Here is a 21,017-nt window from a genome sequence, read left to right as displayed (position 1 = left end):
TTATTCTTCACTTGTAGTCCCTTGTTCAAACAATCAGATGGTACTGCCTCTTACGTTAGTCATGTGGTAGTTTGGTAAGAATTTAAAAGATCTGATTATCATGTAGGAAGATGTACTGTAGCAGGTACAGTTCCAGTGTCAAGACATTTCAGACAATCCTGGCCAAAGAGTAAAGGCCATTACAAGTTTTAGAATGCCTTTACTCTTTGGCAGATATAAAAAGTTCCTTTATTGTTTTAAGTTTGACAGCTTGGTCATTAAGATGCCTTATGTCAGTCTTGATCCAAAACTGTATGCCAAAACAAAAATAGGAATAACTGAAGGCTGGAATTAAACTCCTGAAAATGACAGAATAAATAGAAATATACATCTAACCATATTTGACTTAATGCTATTATTATTGCCAGGAGGTGAGTTCTCAACTCAACTTGTAATTAAATGACTGAAGCTGGAAACAGACATAATATTTGTGCCACCATAAAAATGTTTATGGCAGCAGCACAAAGTGAAAGCACACAAAGATCTATGCCCTTTTGTTAGGCCACAAGTGCTGAAATTTGTGACCATGACAAAAAGCGGTATTAATTTGTGCTGCTGTTCTGCAGCAGACATCTAATGGTTTTAAGGTGGGAGGAGCACGGGGAACCCAGAACTGCCCACACTCTCCAGCTGCCTTTGGGCAGGTGTTCCTGGAGCTTCAGGTCCTGATCCTAGAAACCCTGGAAATTTCCTTCCGGGGAATTTGCAGGGCATGTAGGATCAGCCTCTGAGAGCACGTGACTGGGTTTCTGTGCCTGCAAAGTTGAGCCCAGGGATTTCAACACAGAGCATGCCTCTGCAAATGGGGAAATCTGCGGTTCCCCCATTTGCAGTTCTGATTTCCCCCATCTGCAGTCACACCTGAGTGCTGACCTGCAGCATGGGACCCCTGCCACTCCCAGGAGCAGCAGTGGCCTGGCCCTGAGGGACAATAAGCAAGGTCTGTTTCACCCAAGACATCCCAGCACAGCTAATCTGCTTCATTTGGTGACATCTGTTTACAGCCTTATGCATCTTCATGTTTCTTATTTTATGCTCCGAAATTCTGAATATGCTTAAGAGATTAGGATGCTTCACGTAAGCAAGACTTAGATCATAAATTCTGCCTATCATTTTCAGAAGAGAGTTTATATACTTCTTCTCTGTAAATGATTTCACCCCTCCATTAAAACTGCAAATAGCAAGTAAGAACCATCACCAAGATGCTTTCACATTTACACAAAAAAGTGTTTCTTTTTGCCTGCTTTACTGCAAGTTAATTGCAACACAAGTAAAATTACTTCAATTTCAATTATTCTTTTGACAACAAGGTGAATCAGGTTGATGTGACAATAAGAAAGAGCCTGAACAGTTCATCAGCTTCATCCAATCACTGCATATATTAAACCAAAAGCAAATCTGAAAAGGCAGCTTCTCCTGTCTTCTCCAATAGAATACTGTTCTATTAAATGCCAGTCTCATGCAGTATCCATGACGTGCAGATCCAAAACTCAAGGCTTCAATAGCATGTTCTTTTTTAGGTAATTTTTTTCTTCAGCTTCAAATGAATGTGCGTGTTTTCTGCGTTGCAGCTTGGCATGCTCTTTTCCCCCCATTTGACTCCACCCACTCTCTACCAGCTGTCACAACCACCAAGAACTAAAACTGTGTGTCAGTAATTCCTTCGCAATCCACTGTTTATGGTAAAGGCAGTGCTGGGCTGAACTGAGAATTGCTAGTTTCAAACACTACAGGAAAGACTCATATTCCTCATTACCCATGCACCGATTTTCTAAGCAAAAACACATCACTCTTTCCTATAAGAGAAACTGCCTTCAGTATGAGCATTGGCAAAAAAAGCTTGAAGTCTCACTTACATGAGCAGAAGAGTATTACAATAATAAAATGGAGTTACAACAACAAAATTAACATGGATCAGGACTAAATTTGTTTCCAGCTGGTTAGATTAAATATAACATGAGGCACTTAATTTACAGAAAAGGGTATATGATTTTAAAAAATTAACTATAAGTCTGTGTCCAGAACTGAGATGAACACAAACAAGTGGTATTTAGTTGTGATCACTTGTCCTTCATGAGTAGGAGACATTAAATTAGATCCAGTACCTTTTTAACCATATTTTAGGATTAGCACCTTAGAGTTGATCATATCTTTAAAATTCTGAATGTTATGGCTTTAGGATGCTAGAAAATTTTTTAAAAATTACAGGTAAGATTTTAGGCAACAATAATATATCAGACACCGTCATCCAGCTTCAAGCTAAAGATGTTCATCAATTGCAAGAGATGATTTATATTGTGATCTGATGGATACGTGAATTACAATTATATATTTCTTCAGTTTATATAGGTACAAGTAATCACCAAAGCAAATAAAGGATCAATTTTGCAGACAGTTTCTCTGCTGAAAGACATAGGTTTGTCACAAGTTTGTAACTCTGTAGGGCATAGTTAAGCACACCAGAAATTGGCCAACAGCATATAGGACCCAGACTGAAATGTATGTGGGACAGGTAAGGGTGAGGAAATTAAGAGTTAGCAGTACAGTGTTGTTGGAGACACTTTGCAGCTGCCAAGCAGGCCTTATAGGTGTAAGTTCTTCCCCACCTCTTCGCCTTCTTCATGCCAGAGTACTCTAGGATGCAGTCAGTACAGAATAACTGGAGCTTTGTAATTCATCCAAAAGGTGAGACTTCCAGGCACTCACGGGAAGCTTAATGGGATGAGAGCAAAGGCACCTCTGGCTTACTGGCCAGCTGGAGGTATGTAAATAGACAGATGTCTGGCTTCTGTTGATGGATGGGCTGCACCTAGACCAGGTTTCCCAACCTTTTTCTAGCCCAAGGAACACTTACATTAATAAAAATATTATGTGGTGCACCTGGTTAAGACATTCCTCATCCTCATAGGTACTGTAGCTCATTGCCATGGAAGACTGAATCTTCAGTCCATATTGGGTAACTAATAGTTCAACTGTCAAAATGCAGAGTGGCATTAACCTAGCTCTGTAGTATTTTCTGAAAACTCAGATAGGATGGTAGGACAAAATAAGGGTCTCTGGCCTAACATGAGGAGATGTTAAGGACAATGGAACAGAATTAAAGTTAATGGTGGAGCTAGAGCTGCAAGTTTCAGGCACAATTTTTAATTATCACATTACCAACAATTTTTTAAAATATATAATCTTAGGAATTGGAGAAATTCCTTGGGCTTTGTGTTTTTAAAGACAGTATCAAAGCCCAAAATGCACTGTAATTTGTATGTTTTCTCCCTCCCCTCAACTTTTATTTCTTCAGTAACTACATTTTCACTGACTGGTATTATTGCATACTGGCCTCTACCTTCTATTTTATTCCATCCAGGAAGAGCACAGACCAACTGCAAATGTTTCCTCAGCCTGATGAATGATGTTTGTACCTAAAAGCTTGCAAAGAACAATTTCTCCAACTATTTTAGTTGGAAAAGATATCCCCAAAGATTTACCCATATAACTTTGCCTGCCTTTGAATGCCAATGATCTCTATCACGGATGGCCCCGCGAGCAGCCGTGAGCTCGCGAGCGCCCCTTTGCCGTGCCAATTAGGGTGGTCTGACACCCTCTACTCGCCCGCCACATCTTTGCTGTTGAGGTTCAAAATGGGAGGCTGCCTACTCGCACCTAACAGCACCTTGATGGTATCACCTCCGCTCCAAAGTGGGGGGTACTCTCGCCCCAGCCTTATGGGCAAATGCGTGCCTCCAAAACCTCCCCTTTAGCACGCCCCAAGCCTCGCAGCTGTCCCGGGGGACGTTGTCTGGTCCCCTGCCCCTCGGGTGCTCTCCCTCTGGCACCCTGGGCTCATCACCCACCTGGCGCCCCTGGGCCGGGCTCTCACCCACCGGCCTATTACTGACGCCCTTGGGTCTCTCTTGCTCCTCTCACCCCTCCCGGGGTCTCTGCCGCGCCCTCTGCGCTTGCGGCCCCACTCGGGGTCTCTGCCGCGCTCGCGGTTTCCTGCGCTTGGGCTCAGGTGGCCGTAGCCGTGCCTGGCCCCCTTGACCCATTCGCTGGGTCATTTCTGCTCTGCGCCCTCTCCGGGCCTCGCCCTCTCTGGGCCTGTACCGCGCTCTCGGCGCTGCGCCCTCTCTTGGGGCCTCGCCCTCTCTTGGGGCCTGTGTACCACGCTCTCTCAGCGCCGCGCCCTCTCTTGGGGCCTCGCCCTCTCTGGGGCCTGTGTACTGCGCTCTCTCAGCGCCGCGCCCTCTCTTGGGCCTCGCCCTCTCTTGGGCCTGTGTACCGCACTCTCCGCGCTGCGCCCTCTCCGGGCTTGGGGCTCAGGTGGCCGTAGCCGTGCCTGGCCCCCTTGACCCTTTCCTGGGTCTTTTGCCCCACTGGGCAAAGTGCCATCCTTACGGGCCGGGGTCCAACCCTGGGCTCCGCGCCACTCCGGCACAAACAGTTGTGCCCCCCTGGCACTGTGCCCCTACTGGGCACCCGGAGCCCCCAAACTGCTGGGGAGCCCCGCTGAGGCCTCCTCGCTCCCCTACAGCCTCACCCGGTCCTCCGGTAACTATAACTCAAGCCAAGCCCGAACGGCTGTAACAAAACCAACAAAGAGCCTACCTGCTCGTAAAGCCAACTCTCAGCCCCTCTCGGGCTCCCAGCCCTACCTCTTATCAGGGTGTTCTCATCCCTAGCATCATTGCCGCTGGTCAGTAAGGTAAGGCTGCAACCCCCGACTCTGGCCGCTCAGCTCAGCCACAGAGCTCCTGCGGCATCCAGAAGGGTACTGCTAGCCAGGCTTTGGTCTAGCTGTTTATAAGGGCCTGGCCCTGCCCCCTCCTGGCCACATGACCTGCCTGGTTGCCCTAGCAACCCCCATCTGTGTTGCTCCAGGGTGCTTCAGCAGCCCTATTCCTCCTGCTAGTAGCAGGCAGCCTGGTGCCCTGTTACACCTCTCCCCTTCCCAGGGGCATCTCCATAGGAGCGGGGCGTGGGAGTGCCCCGCGACAATCTCATCCAAAACTTGCACAAACTTCAGTAAATAGAAAGAGTTGTATATTAATTTATTGGGCATTTAAAAGAAATTCATGCAAAACAACAGGCATTATTATGGTGATGATAAAATACAGGTATCAAAGTAAGACCTGACTCTCCCCAGAAAATGGGAACTAGGATGTCAGAGGGAAGGATACATTTTAATTAATAAAACGGTTTTAATTTCACATTCAGATATATTTGTCAATTAATATAATATTCATTTACAAACAATCTGGTTAAGGATTAAAAACTTTCAAAATATGTTACTGCCAAATACAGAAAACAAAATAATGAAATCTGATGGATAAGAAGAATATATTTTTCTTTCAGCATTCAGTTGATTTGAAGAACACAGATTTGTTTTATTTGAAAACTCCCTTTCATTCTCTAGTAATATCATCTTAGTATCTAGGATTTAAAAAGTGGAGACAAATCTTAATAAGCAAAATGCTTCAGTACTTGCCAATTCAATCTGACTTTTTATAAGAAGTTTTGCAGCTAAGACTGCGTTCATATTGGGGTCGCTGCTGCTTTAACAAGATAGTAGCAGTTCAAAGATGTTCAGGCCCCTTGGCCTGCAGAAGTTTTTCTGCTGCCAGGGTTATTATATCAGATGCTTCACATGACAGACACTCTGCCAAAAGAAGCCTTCTTTTCCACCAGCAGAGCTGTGTCCATCCCAGGGGTTTTGCTGACAGTGATACTGGCTACACGACGTGATTTTCTCATGCCACTAGCTTTTGCAGCAGAGACAGCAGAATTTCATAATGCAGATATATTGCTAAGAGTTATACCCAGCAGTGTTATTTAACAAAAGACCATGTGCCAATATTATTAACCTTTTTCCAACTGAAATGAATAGTAAAATTCACATTCCATTCTTGAGCACATTGGGATCTCTGTCCCTCAGTTTCCTAAAAATTAATTAGTACATCCCATTACTAATACCTTCAACTATGAGTGTTACGAGTCAGTGTTACTTACTGCTATTCCTTGCTCTGATCCCTTTTTAGCCAATCTGGATACCTGATAATACTTAGCAGCTGGCTGTAAATATTTCAATTAAAATATGGTAGGCCAATATTCAATCACTTCTGTCTGAAGAAACTTGAAAAATGAAAACTTTCCATACAAATCATAAAAAATAAATATAATGAAAGGAATAAGTTAAAATAAAAAGGCAAAACCCAGGATAAACTATAAAAATCCTACATTTGGTTAACCACTTGCAAAAACCGGGGGGGGGGGGGGGGGGGGGGGGAAGGACGATTACAGTATTTGTGCTGCTTTCCAAAACATTTGCTAAGCTGTGAATTCCTTTTTGTTTTACGAACTACACTTATGCTTGCACACTACATTAACGGCTACAACTTTCCCTTAGTAGGAGAATCATATGCCTGGAAAGCTGAAACAACCTTTAAAGGATCATCAGCACTGACTAGTTATATACCCTGGGAGAATAATGGAGATGCCTTGAGAGATCTCTTTTTCAGCAACTTTTATAGATTTTTACCAATTTTTCAGGGATAGAACATGAAAAATAGCAGCAGAAAAGAAACCAATATGAGTGAATCAGATTTTCTCACTAATTCTCTATTTAAAGGAGCTAGGGTATGCTTGTTTTCTCAATGGGAAAACTGCCTTGCATTAGCATCAGTACTTACTAGCCATTTAAAGTGAAAAGATCAACCAGCTTATGACAAACACTGCCATACTTGGAACAGGTGACAAAGCTTTAAGACAGAAGTTGCAGAAACTCTTCTAAATGGCCCCTAGTTTTTGATGAATCCCTCTCTCACATGGCACAGGAGCTGCATTCAATCTATAGCCAGATGTAATGAAAGGTAAAACCAATATCAAAATATTTATTTGGAAAGGTTTTTATTTACTCATATACTGTATTTTTATGTATTTAATAAAAAATGGCTTTGTGTTGCTTCTACCTCAACAATGACCAGCACATCGCGACAAGAGACATGCTCGGATGGGATGGGCTCCACCTTTCCCCTAAAGGTAAGCGTGTGTTTTCTTCTAGGTTGGCAGACCTCCTCTGGCAGGCTTTAAACTAGGCTCGTTGGGGGAAGGGAAAGACAAGGGTGGAAGAATCATCAGACTGCCAGACCAAGCAACACCCACAAGTACAGCCCAGCCTAGATCAACGAGCGAAACATATATACAGGTAAGCAGCAGGGGCCAGAGTAATCCTGAAAGTAGGGGGCCAGTACACACATCCACAGGAGGCCTCAAATGCCTCTACACAAACACTCGTAGTATGGGAAACAAGCAGGAGGAACTCACCCTCCTGCTAGCTAACACCAACCCAGACATAGCGGGGATCACTGAAACGTGGTAGGGCTCAACGCATGACTGGACGGTGAATATCTAGGGTTATAGGCTGTACAGGAGGGACAAGACACCAAGGAAAGGTGGGGGCGTGGCACTCTGCATTAAGGAGGAATACCCATCCTCGTCAATTAACAAAGAATCAGAGGAAAGGCACTCTGAAGGGGTTTGGGTTAGAATACAAGGCAGCTGAGGGGAAAGAGACTTAACAGTGGGGGTCCACTACAGACCACTCAACCAAGGGGAAGAGCTCGACCACGAATTCTTAAGTCAGCTCATGGAGGCAGCGAAGTCAAAGGATGTGGTAGTTATGGGGGACCTGAACTTCCTGGACATCTGCTGGGAAGAGCAGTCAGCCAGATCCGACAGCTCACATAGGTTCTTAGCCAGAGTGCAGGACCGCCATCTAACCCAGGAGGTGCACAGCCCCACCAGGGAAGATGCCTTGTTGGACCTAGTGCTGGCCGCAGGTGATGACCTGGTGAGGGGGCTGTGGGTGCTCGACCACCTGGGCAACAGTGATCATTGCCTGCTGAAATTCACCATCCAGTTCAAGGTGGCAAAGGCCTGCAGCAAGGCAGCAGCCCTAGATTTCAGGAGGGTGGACTTCAATGAGCTAAGAAGAATAGTCGGGGAAGCACTGAGGTCCCAGAGGGGAGGGGAGCCAGGTGTCCAAGGAGAGTGGTTGCTCCTTAAGGAGACAATCCTCCAAGCCCAAAGGGAGGTAATCCCAACGAGGATCAAAGAGAGCAGGAGGGCACACAAGCCCCCATGGCTCACCAAAAGCATCCGGGAATGTCTCCTAGCAAAAACGGAGGCGTACACCCAATGGAAAGGAGGGGCCATCACCAGGGATGACTATATTGCAGTTGCTCAGGGACGAAGTGGGGCAGTCAAGAAGGCCAAGGCAGAGATGGAACTGGGACTAGCTTCCCGGATTAAGGACAACAAGTCCTCTTTTAAGTACGTAGGGGGTAAAAAGAAGGTTCTGGGTAATGTGGGGCCCCTGCAAGATATGTTAGGAAATTTGGTCGTCACACCAGACGACAAAGCCAACATATTTAATGATTTCTTTGCCTCCATTTTCCTAAGCAGGGACCGGAACAATCACCCCCCGGCTGGGCCCCCCTCAGGCCCCAGGGGAGGCACACCTAGGCCAAGGGTTAGTGAGGAACTAGTTAGGGAACTTCTGGAAGGACTGGATGTATTCAAGTCAGCTGGTCCAGACGATCTCCACCCCAGAGTACTGAGGGAATTGGCTGATGTCATTGCAGGACGCCTGGCGCAGCCTTATGAGCACTTGTGGTGCTCTGGTGCAGCCCCAGAGGACTGGAAAAGGGCCAATGTGGTTCCCATCTTCAAAAAGGGGAAGAAGGAGGACCCAGGAAACTATAGGCCAGTAAGTCTTACCTCAATCCTGAGCAAGCTTTTTGAGAAAATTATTCTGGCGTATATCTACGAGGGGCCAGCAGGGGAAATCATGCTCAGGGGCAACCAACACGGGTTCATTAGTGGCAGGTCCTGCCAGACCAACCTGGTAGCCTTCTATGATCAGATCACCAAATCATTAGATGCAGGGGTAGCAGTGGACATATACTTCCTGGACTTTTGGAAGGCCTTTGACACGGTCTCTCACCCTGCTCTCATTAAGAAACTGGGGGACTGTGGTGTCGACAACCACACAATCAATTGGGTTGCCAACTGGCTAGAGGGCCGCACCCAGAGAGTGGAAGTAGATGGGTCATTTTCGACCTAGAGGGATGTGGGCAGTGTGGCTCTGCAGGGCTCGGTCCTCAGGCCCGCACTGTTCAACATCTTCATCAGCGACTTGGACAAGGGGGTAAAAAGCACCCTGTTCAAATTTGCTAAGGACACAAAGATGTGGGGGATGTGGGCACGCTACAAGGGAGGAATAGGCTGCAATCTGACCTAGACAGATTACAAGGGTGGGCAGATGAGAATAGCATGGGATTCAACACCGACAAGTGCAAAGTGATGCACCTAAGGAAGAACAACCGGCACCATAGCTACGGGCTGGGGAACTCCATTCTTGTCAGTACAGAGGCAGAAAAGGATCTTGGAGTCATCACTGACTCCAAGATGAACATGGGCTGGCAGTGTGGGGATGCAGTCAGGAAGGTCAACCATACCTTGTCATGCATCCACAGATGCATCTCAAGCAGGTCCAAGGAGGCGATACTCCCCCTCTATGCGGCACTGGTCAGGTCGCAGATGGAGTACTGCGTCCAGTTCTGGGCAATGCACTTCAAGAGGGGTGTGGACAACATAGAGAGGGTCCAGAGGAGGGCCACTCGCATGATCAGGGGGCAGCAGGGAAGGCCTTATGAGGAAAGGCTACGGGACCTGAACCTGTTCAGCTTTCACAAGAGAAGGCTGAGGGGGGATCTAGTGGCCTGTTACAAACTAGTCAGAGGGGACCAGCAGGGACTGGGGAAGCCCCTGTTCCCCCGAGCACTGCCAGGAGTGACCAGGAATAACGGTCACAAACTAGCAGAGGGTAGATTTAGGCTAGATATCAGGAGGCGCTACTTCACGGTCAGGGCAGCTAGGATCTAGAACCAACTTCCAAGAAAAGTGGTGCTGGCTCCTACCCTGGGGGTCTTTAAGAGGAGGCTAGATGTACAGCCTGCTGGGGTTGTTTGACCCCAGTACTCTTTCCTGCCATGGCAGGGGATAGGACTAGATGATCTACTCAGGTCCCTTCCGACCCTAGAAACTATGAAACTACGTTGGCAAAACAATAGAGGTGCCTTGAGCCACTTCTCCAGCAACCTTAAGATACAGCTGGAGCATGAAAAGTCCCAGCAGAAGAGTAAAAATGGTTACAATGTGAGAATTTGCTCAGGACAGTTTCTCTTTGATTCCCCTTGCTTAAAGAGAACAACTAGGGTAGGTTAAGGAGGCAAATGAAATTTTACCCACCTCAGGAACAGTGACCAAACTGCAGAGATTTTCTGTCGAAAGGGCATTTAGGTGTCTGTTTTGAAAAGACGTGTAACTCATGCTAAGCATAACATGCAAAGCTCCTCTACAAAGCCAGTATTCCTTGCTTTATTTACTATGCATCCTCCAGAGTTAAAAAACTCTGAAGTACCCACAAAACAGGGACTCTGAATAGGGACAGGAATGACCCTGCCTGCCTTGAATCAGGAACTGACTTCTTGAGGTTCCCCAGGATGCTGCTCACACCCAGTTTGGCTGGATGTATAAAGGGTGCAAGTTGGGTCCAAGAAACTGCCTGGAGATTGTCCCCAAGGGGTATTCTGGCATGTAGTAAAAACATACAACCAAACTTCCTACAATGGGCTGAAATCACTGACTTGTTTGAATATTCTCTTATCAACAGATAAAGAATAGGGTATGCAACCTAAAGAAACCATGTTTCCAGTTTCTTTTAGAATTTCTTTTTCTGAACCCTACATACTGAAATGTTAAGTTTCCTAAATAGGTAATTGTCTTCAAACGTCTTGGGAGGTCTGAAAATTCTTATGCAATAATCTTCCAGATAATTTTAACAAAGATCCATCAAGTAATGATTTACAATGGACCTTAACCTACTGTTATATGGTAACAAGGCAACTTTCAACTTAAAAAATAATCTGTTTGCTACTTTGCAGTTTGAGTTTTTGAAAGGCAAATGAAGAACGTAAAAGTAGTCGGTATCTTAACCTCTACTGGTACATTAATGAGATCCATGACACCAAATAAAAGGAAGCCTAATTAGCGATTAATATCTTGCTTAAGGTAATGAAAGAATAAATACTGTATTTGTAACCTGTTAGCTGAAAATGGATCAAGAATGAGTCATTTCTGCCCTACTCTTTCATTACTTAAACACACAGGAGGAAGCAAAAACACAAATTCACTGTTCACTGTAGATGATGCAACAGTTTCTACTGACACTGATTTTACAATACTCACTGAGGAATACATTTTTTTAAAACTGATGGGTGGAGAAAACAATTTTTATTGGGTAAAATTCTAAACCATTTCAAAGGTTTACTTGAGTCTCCGTTACAAACTAGCGCACTTGAGAAGATACACACATTCATCTATTTCACTGCACACACAACATTGTGTTTTCACAATTTTGTATTTTACATCATGAAACTGAGATGCTATCCTGGGTTTATGAAAGCTGGTATACTGCAACTTGCATAAAATACCTCTGTTAAAGTTATCACATCATACACAAGGCAGGAGTCCCAATCAAGGCATTACAGGACTGATCTCCAGGGATTTTCCATTTGCTGCAGAAAAATGTAGATTTTCCCTTTTAAAGGAGAAAAATGGAGGAACTGCAGGTTTCTCCTTCCAGCCTGCAAGGGGCTGTTTGGGGCTGCTGGAAGTGGGGGCAAGGCAATTGGAGGCAGTGGATGCCATGTGCTTGTCCACACACGCACATGACTGGCATACAGCCAGGCAGGGTGGTGGGAACAGCCTGGGCAGCATGCGTAGACGCGTGCTGCCTGCCTGCCGGCACTGGGGGAAGGTGTCTGGGTGCCAGGGCTTTGATGGGGCTGGGGGTCCGGGGCAATGCTCAGTGTTGCTGTTGCCACCAGTGAGCCCAGCTCCGCGCTGCCGCCTGTGGAGCCTGCCCTCAGGCATTTGTCTGTCTACTGGGGGGTCCTTCGGGGACAGCAGGGAGCTGCATGGCTGGTCTAGCAGCACTGGGAGCCATTGCTCATGCTCTAAGGGGCACAACAGCCAGCAGACACTGCCCAGGAGGGCAGGCGGCCATGGCAAGGCCACCTGGGCAGTGCAGGAGCCCCAGCCCGGGGTAAGGGGTGTCACAGGCATCTCCTCCTTCTCCCTCCAGCATGCATCCAGGCTAGACTCACTCTATTGCCATCCACATGAGCTGGAGCCACCACAGCTGCCGTGTTCCAGCCCAGATGGGACGGAGACCGCTTGGAGCTCCTAGCCACCCCCTGCTGCTTGCAGCATGGCCCAGGCCAGAGCCACACTCCACTTCACACTGCTGCTGTGGAGTGCGGTGCTGGTCCTCCCCACCGCACCCCAGCTCTAACCTGCAGTGCAGGGCAGTGCATGGTGCCCCAGCTGTTGCCTGCACTTCTGCATGAGGTGTGCTGCATGCACCTCATGCTGGAGGCCATCTTCACAAACCACCATCCTCTGAGCCCAAGCAGGGCTGGGTGGGGCAAGTGGGCATCTGAGGGCACCCTTTGGCAGGACTGATGGGGAGCAGGGGGCTGCATCTTGTTAGTGAGGGACCGACAAGAAGAAATCAAAAAAATACAAAGTCGACAGAGGAATCAAGTGTACAAATACAAAATGGTGAATACCTGGCTAGGTAGAAGTACTACCATAGAGGATCTTGGGTTCCAGTGGGTTAATGTGATGCTGCTAAAAAATGGGCAAATCTCATTACAAAAGTTTTGTTATCCGGCACTTATGGGAATGGGGGGTGCCAGATAACAAAATATGTCGGGGGCTGCTGCTTCTTCCGCTGCATCCAGAGCATCTCTGCCTCTCTCACCCCATCACCAACCCTCCTGTAGGCCCCACAGGACAGGGAGGCGGGCCCCGTGCAGCCTGCTATGCTGTGGGGGCTCAGCAGCACAGGCTGTTTTGTGGGCCATGGGGGCTCAGCGAAACCAGAAGTGCCACGGTGAGCACTTCCGGTTTCACTTTTACCTTACAAGCCAACATACTAGTTAATAGAGCATGCCAGCTTGTAAGGTGCCAGTTAAGGCAGCTGTTACTGTACATGATTTATTAATAAAAGACAGGAATTAATCTGCTTCAATCAGTGCTATGAGACCTCCACTGACAGTAGTCTTGGATTTTGAGCATCACTATTTATGATGCAGAATACTGTAGAATCAGAGGCTTGGAAGAAAAAGTTTCCTTTGTTTAGAAAAAAGGACAACTAAGGGGTAGACATAAAACTTCTAGTCTGCAAAATACCCCCTATAAAAAAGATAAGTGATTAACTGTTCTTCATGTGGCAGCAGGGGAAGAGGAGGAAGAGAGAAGAAGTAACTGGCTAACTTTGAGGAAAAACTTTCTAAGCCTTTGCTAATAGCTAACCTGACCATACAGATAGTAAAACACTCGGATGGGCTATGTAGGAAGGCCGTAGGATTTCCTTCATCAGAGGTTTTTAAAACAGGTTAGAGATCTATCTGCTGGGGATGTTCATAGTAAACTTGACTGGCTCTTGCTGCAAGGGGGATGGATTAGATGATCCTAAATCCTGGATTTTTTCTTTTGAGTTCTAGTAAATAAAGAATAAATTGTACAGTCTACAAATGCATTTGCTTCACTGGGAGAGTAAATTCTCTCTGTGGCAAAAAAGTTTGCTTTTCATCCCAAGAGATACTGCTTTTAAAGGCTATGGACAACTTGAACACTTGAGTATATGTGACTAACTCTCATAACTGAATTGCATACAAAATCAGTTACCTTTAGTTTTAAAAGGTTGAACAACTTTGTGTGAAGGTAAGATAACACTGAACTTATTGCTATATTGATAATACTCATTCTACAGTGATGAATGGCCTAGAAAAACTTTTGACACTAATAAAAAACATATGTGATCCACTGAAAGGTAAATCCTCAGCACTGAAAAGTGACAGTGTAAGAAAAAATAGATACCACAAAATTTACAACCTCAAAAATGGCTGGTCCACAACAGATTGAAAGCTGAACTAAAAACCTGTTTGGGTTGGACTGATCACTTGAAATATGAGGACCTGTCATGGGTATTTATTACAAGAACCTACAGAACAATACAAAATAATTCTTCACTGTTACAGTGATAAGATAACAAATTAAAGAAGCTTGAGAAACACACTCTGTAATGAGGATCCAAGAGAACTAGCTTTTTATTTGTAAACATTTTGTGGCTTTAACATGTCTATACTATTTTGAGAATAAACCATTTGTTTCCTGTATTACACAGCAGGAATTCAACACTTGAATAAATTCGGCCTGCAGTTGTCATCGGAAATCAGTCAACCATATTTAACTAAAGCAATTTCCTACCACTTGCATCTGATATTAAAGCAAGAAGAATTTTAAGAATGCTTTTTTTTTCTTTTTTTTTTTGACCATTTACACCATTTTAACACTTTCACATACTGGAAACAAGGAAGTCAAGCAGACAAGGGGAGCTCTTTCAAGTTTTGAGTGCTATTATGATTAGTGGAGTAGTTACACTGAAAACACACTTTGTAGTAGAATCTTTAGATTTGTGGGAATATTCTTATTGCCTAGTTTTAAGAGTCTTCTAAAATCTTTTTTTATTGCTTAAATCACAGGCCAGATTTCAGTTGACAGTGTCCTTTCAGCTAAGGAGACTTGACTGAACCTTCTTACACATTTCAGTCACTTTTAATAAAAGAGTCACGCTGTGTCATCATCACTAAGAGAAAAATTTTTGTTCATTAGGAAGAGATGGAGAACAGAAACATGTGCTACCTGGCAAACTTCCTACAGAGAAATCTACTGTATAAATATAAACTAATTCGTTGAATCTATATATTATTAACTTTATACAGAGACTTGATCTTTCAACCAAACCTATACATTTCCTATGTCATAATTAATACTCAGTATAATACAGTACTTTTTTGAGAATTTCAAAATGCCTATGTTATAATTAATATTCAGTATGAGGGGTGTACCAATAGAGATTTTTGGGGCTGATACAGATAGCCAATTTTTAAGGAGACACATTGGTCTATACCAATCCAATTTCTGATACAGTTGTGTACAGCTGGTAAGTCTGTTGTGAGGGAAGAGGCAAGGGGGGCAGATTAAGGCCCCTGTGATGAGGGAGGGTGTGGAATGGGGCAGTTGCTGCCCAGCTGGGATGGGGTAGGGTGTGGGACGGAGTCATACTCATCCTGGGGGGGGCACGGAAACAGGGGGGCCGCTCTCACTGCTGTACACACCCCGGGAGAGCATGGGAAGGGGAGGGGGGGCATATGTCTCGGATTTGCACAGGGTGCAAGCTGGGTAGGCTGCAGCTGCAGGCTGGGGCTGGCACCGGGCAGGCAGTAGCAGTGGTGCTGGCACTGGGAGGGGGCTATAGGAGAGGGCTGCAGCCACCCCAGAAATTGCCGTAGCCATCCCATAACTCCCCTCCCAGTACCGCTGCTGCCTGCCCTGCACAGATCCAGGGGCACATACCCCCCTGGACAAGCAGCAGGAGCCACCCCCTTCAACCCTAACCCCTCCTGCCCCCTTGGGTGAGCAGTGGCTCCATCCCCAAGCCCCACCCCCAGCAGGGCAGCGCCCGCCCCAGCTCCATATCCTCCTCACCATGGGGGCCTTTACTGCTCCCCACCACTCCTCCCCTTCCACCACAACAGACTTACCAACCGCACGCAGCTCTCCATGCTGCTGGCTGTGGTCCTCACTGCCTACATGCTGTGCTGCAGTCACGCGCATCCATGAGACATTTAATGGCCAAATTATTGGCCACATCAGGCCAATTTCTGATAGAAACAATTTTCTTTATATCAGTGCAAATCCGATATTGGACCAATGTATCGGTGCACCTCTCCTTGATATAATATAGTACTTTTTCTGAAAATTTCAAAGACTACAAGCAGTTTTTCAAATACCAACAGTTAAAAATAATATATTTTTCAATTGTAATATTTATTTTCAGTAAATAGGGATACAGAATCAAATGCAATTTTTTTGTTCAGTTGATTAATATGCAGCTTTATCTTGTGCCTAACACACAAAATAATGTTTTGTATTTTGCGTGTATTTTTTAACCAAGAATAAAGAAAATGAAGGGTTAAAAGTCTTCTATGACAGGACTGTAACACTTATGAATGAAGTGTTGAAGAGAATGATATTTAAACAAAGATCATTATATACTGAGTCACACAAGGGAGTGTCAGTTCAGCATATTTTAAGATGTGCATCCAACATTAATGCTTTCTTTTAAAGAGTGCCCTTCATTCACATCTTAGAAAAAGTGTTTGTCAGATAGGGACATGTTAATGTTAAACCTGCATATGTAATCTTTACACTGCTTTCCCATGTATAAGCATGATATTAATTCTGTGATGCTTTAATGCTTGCATAATTTTTTTTTCATTAGATGCCAGTGGCAGTAAGAATGAAGCAAGCATTTTCTAGAGCTTTTGCCTCACTCATTGGAAAAGATGCATAGAAATCCCAAGCAGAGTAAAGGAGGACAGGTAGGGGAATGCATACTGGAACACCACATCTTGAAGAACTCCAGTTATATAAAATATAAATAGCTTTTCTTTCTTCTAGTTGGTACTTATTCCTGTGTGTATTCTACCGTAAACCACCAAGCAACAGCATATCGGCTAAGGTAGTAGATGCTCAAAATCTTACTCTACTACTGACTGACTGCCTCACACAAAGGGGTATTAAGCAAATGTTCTATTAGTGCAGAATTCTAATATAATAAAGGGCTTTCTCCTTCTCTCTGTCTGTCCCTGATGCTTTTGAAGCACTCTGGTTGCTGAAACAACCAACCAGAACGCTCCAAGAGTGTTAAAGACAGGAGGCAGCGGCAGCAGAGTGCCACCGTGACGGCGGGGATGGGGGGGAGGGGCAAGGCCACCCCCCCGCCCCACCCCCTGAGGCAGCAGAGTGCCACTGTGATGGTGGGGATTAAGCAGGGTGCTGATGGAGGGGGATAGAGGGCCAAGCTCCTCCCTCTGGGAGGCGGCGGTGGCGTGGGGGGGGGCAGGAGGGGGAGGTTAGGGTTAGCAAGCTTCCCCCTCCCCCCTATCATTCTTGACAGGCAATTTGCTAGTTCTTTATGAAGATGAGTGAAACCCCACATTACTGCCTTTGACATGAGTTAATGATGGAAGTCACTGAAACAACATGGGCCCTGATAGAATGCACCCAAACACAGCCTAGGGTCTGTTTCACCAAGCCCATAAAAAGGATAAAATACCTAGAGATCCACTTTGAAGTCTAAGAGGAAACTACATCACCTTTCCTTTTTCTCCCCCCACTTTGAAATCTTCTGAACTATCTTATCTTTTGTCAGTAAAAGACCATGGGTCTTTCTATCATCTAAAGTACATCCTTCTATGCCTTCACCCTTCACTAGGAGCTAGAAAAGCATCTAAAAATGTGCAAATTGATTTACATGGAACTCTACTTGGGAAGATATTTTGGGGGTGGTCTAAATGAACACGGAGTGACAAAGGCATTCAAATTCTCTCACCTCTTAGAAAGTTCATTTGTACAAAAAGTTTGAGAAAGAAGCATAAAACTAATGTCTCTTATAAAAGGCTCATTAGGGCTCATCATAAGAGAGATCCAATATTGGTGGTTTCAATACTGGTAGGAAAACTCAGGATTTTTTTTTCAAAAATGTTATACGTTGGGAGAACATACTGAAATCACCTACCAGCAGGTGGAAGCCATTAACAAATGTCTAGAGGAGAGACCTCGAGACAATTTTCAACATGTCATCCAGCATGTCTGCACTGACTAAAAACACTGGTGACACCAAACCTGCAACAATCCCAATTTGGACATGGGCTTTTTTTTTTTTTTTTTTTTTTACAAATTCTTTCCTACTATTACATAAAATCACAAAGAAGTAGGATGTGAAGGGTCCTTGAGAGGTCATCTCCAATCCCCTGCCTAAGACAGGATCGTCCCAATCCAAACTACCTTGTACAAATCCATTGTCTAATTCAGCAGTTCTCAATCAACCTTTTTAGATTTAAGGTGCCCCGAATAGATTTGAGGCACCCCTCAGAAAAAATGTCAGCTCTTAGTTTTCACTCTTTTTTTGACTACAGAAAAATAATAAAGCAGTTTTTCTGTTGCAAAGAACCTAGAAAGACCACAACTGTGGATTTATTTGAAGTCTCTGGGTTTATCTTGTGAATTATGTTTGTAAACCTAACTGTGCTAACGCTAGTGGCACCACACAACACCCTTGAAAGTACCTCAAGGCACCCCACAGTGTAGTGGCATCCTGGCTGAGAATCACTGGTCTAACCCTTAGCAAAATCAGATATCCCTCCCAATAAAAATCTGTTAGGTAAGTCTGGAGGTCCAGCATAAGAGTTGAGTGTTAAGAGTGAGACAAGCATACAGCTGAAGAAGTTGCTATCTTGGCAACAACAGGGACACTAGGACGATTCTTGTTCTGTCCCGTTTGATTATTCTCAGTTATTTTAGAAGGGAACTAATTAATTGACAAATTACTAGGCAAGGATGACATCTCCCACAGGATCACACTTCTGAATAACAAAAACTGACATTTCTGTTTATCAACAGGCAGCTAATATTACATGCCAGGGTCCACTGATATCAACAAGTCACAGATTTCCCCCCCACGATCCGAACACAAAAATTACTTGACAGTGTCAGCAATTCAGCCGTATTGCTTCCAGGCACAGTCAGGAGGAAAGAGCTCCCTTCTTTATGTTTCTTTCACTGTCTGATATTGCTCTCATATGCTGTCTGAGTTGAAGAAACCACTGAAATACCTTGAACTCAATGAACTATTCTTCATTCCTTTCTACTAGATAGACTATTGAGACATATCAATAAAGGAGCATTACAGGCTACCCAGGTATGGTGGCCATACCTAGCTATGATGCCAGCAACATGTAAAATCATCAAAGGAAAAGAGTGAATGAGAACATGCCTGTCTGATACATTTTTATGCCTGTCCTCTGAGCTGTCTTGTGATTACTGTGGCTCAGGAGCTAACTGTAAAGGATTATGAACCAAAATGACTAGGTCTTTTAGGAAGAGAAACACACTCAATCTTTTCCCATTTGGAAAATTCTAGGATTAATGAAGCCTGGAAGAGCACGTGCCTGACCCAATGATTTCTGGTCATCATCCTGTTCCAGACTTACACTTCTTTCTTGTCTCTATTTAGGGACCACTCCTCTCTGGTCATCATCTAGTTCTACCCTTACACTCCTTTCCTGTCTCTATTTAGGGATACTGCTGCAATGAGGCTTATGGAGGAAATTCAAACACAAGTTGTAGGAATCACAGAAGCAGTGCCTCCTCAATTGCAAGAAAAGGGTATTTACTCTGTTTTTCTTTATTTCATAAAAGAAAGGAAGTTGCAGAATAACTGTAGATCCTAGACTGCTCAATACTTTTGTTCAGAAAGAACACTTTGGACCAAACAATAACATCTTCCTTGAATCATCTGGATTGTCTTGCAACTGTCACCAGGCAGGATGCCTTTTTCCATATATGTTTTGCTCCAGAAAATACTAAATGCTTAAAAGGATTACCAGTGCAGAGCTTGCTCTTCAGACTTTTGTCAGCTCAAAGGTGTTCATAACGTGCTGCTACCATGGCCGCATTTCTCCAAAAATGAAAGATTTGATTAAGCCTATTTAGTGTATAAGATGATAGGCTAATTTAGGGGTCTTCTTAACGTCAGGCAAAATGGACATAAAATGCATCCTAACACTATGCTTAGACTCACTGGTAAACAGAGAAATTTCTGCTAACCTTATCACAAATACAAAACCCCAATACAAAATTAATAGGATCACGACTAAATTAAGTCATAACAATAGTCTATTTTCCACAATCCAGATTCAAAAATGATGAAACAATTTGCTGCCTTTTACAACACAACCCTACTGAGGTCACATTCAAGATATCCATGTGTTCATTGTTCCTTATTCCAAGCTTCATCTATGTTACCTTAAACACTGAGATTCCTTCACCATGCCTCATCTCTCTGTTGGTGGCCAGCCCAAAGACATATTTGCAGAGGTCTCCCCTTTATGCCTCCTTAACTACCACTAGATTCAAGATGTATGATGAGAGAATCTTGTCTTTCCATAAATATATTAAAACTTAAACAACACAGATGGCTTGTACAGCATTCCTGCCTCCATTTAGTGGAAAACATGTTCAAATTAGGATGACCGTCTCCAGTATAATGATTTATGGCAGTGAGGGCCAATTTTTTTGGCAGGCATGCCACAAGTTAAGTTCCATGCCATGTCACTCCTACCCTGCCTCATCTCCTCTGCTGCTGGTTCCTGCCCTCCCTCCCCCCACAATTGGCTATGTGACACATAGGGTGCAGACAGAAATGCAGCTCCCCACTGCAACTAAGAACACTCTGCAGGGAGTGTTCTGAATTACAGCAATCCCTCCGGCCCAAACAGAAGTTCACTCTCTGTTCCAGGGGGAAGGGGAATCTAGTTGGTGGCTGGGAGCCTGCAGCTGGTTTCCCCTAGCAATGGCCCCTCCTCTCTCTCAGCCTATTTCAGAATGGAAGTGGGGCAAAGGGAGCAGAAGCAACTCAGTCTAGGGGTTCCCCAACTGTTCCCTCCCATGGAAGCTGAAAACCTCAAACTCCCTCTGCTCCCTTTACCCCTCCCATTCTGGAAACTGCTGGAGGCTGGGAGGCAGCACAGACAGAAGTTACAGAAGAAGCTCTATTTTGAGAGGTCTTTGCCTGACCCCTCATGAAATTGAGGGTTCAGATTTTCACCCAATCAGCCATTTTTGAAGCTGCCTGCAGTCATACATTTGTGTTTGGTCACAGCTATAGACTGCTTTCTGTGGCCATATTGGGTGAAAATTGTCACTTCTGTCTGCACTCATACAGA

General features: G+C 44.7%; 1 protein-coding gene across 2 annotated transcripts in view; it reads right to left on the bottom strand.

The window, feature by feature from the left end:
• TMEM131 (transmembrane protein 131) overlaps positions 1-21,017 on the bottom strand; it is a 161,797-nt gene that overhangs the window by 117,046 nt on the left and 23,734 nt on the right. The gene's annotated exons all lie outside the window — the stretch shown is intronic.

This window comes from Crocodylus siamensis, chromosome 1, assembly GCF_052110815.1.
Source record: "Crocodylus siamensis isolate JL-2025a chromosome 1, ASM5211081v1, whole genome shotgun sequence".
NCBI classification, from domain to species: Eukaryota; Metazoa; Chordata; order Crocodylia; family Crocodylidae; genus Crocodylus; species Crocodylus siamensis.
The sequence above is the reverse complement of the archived record's forward strand: the minus strand, read 5'-3'. Positions and strand labels throughout refer to the sequence as shown.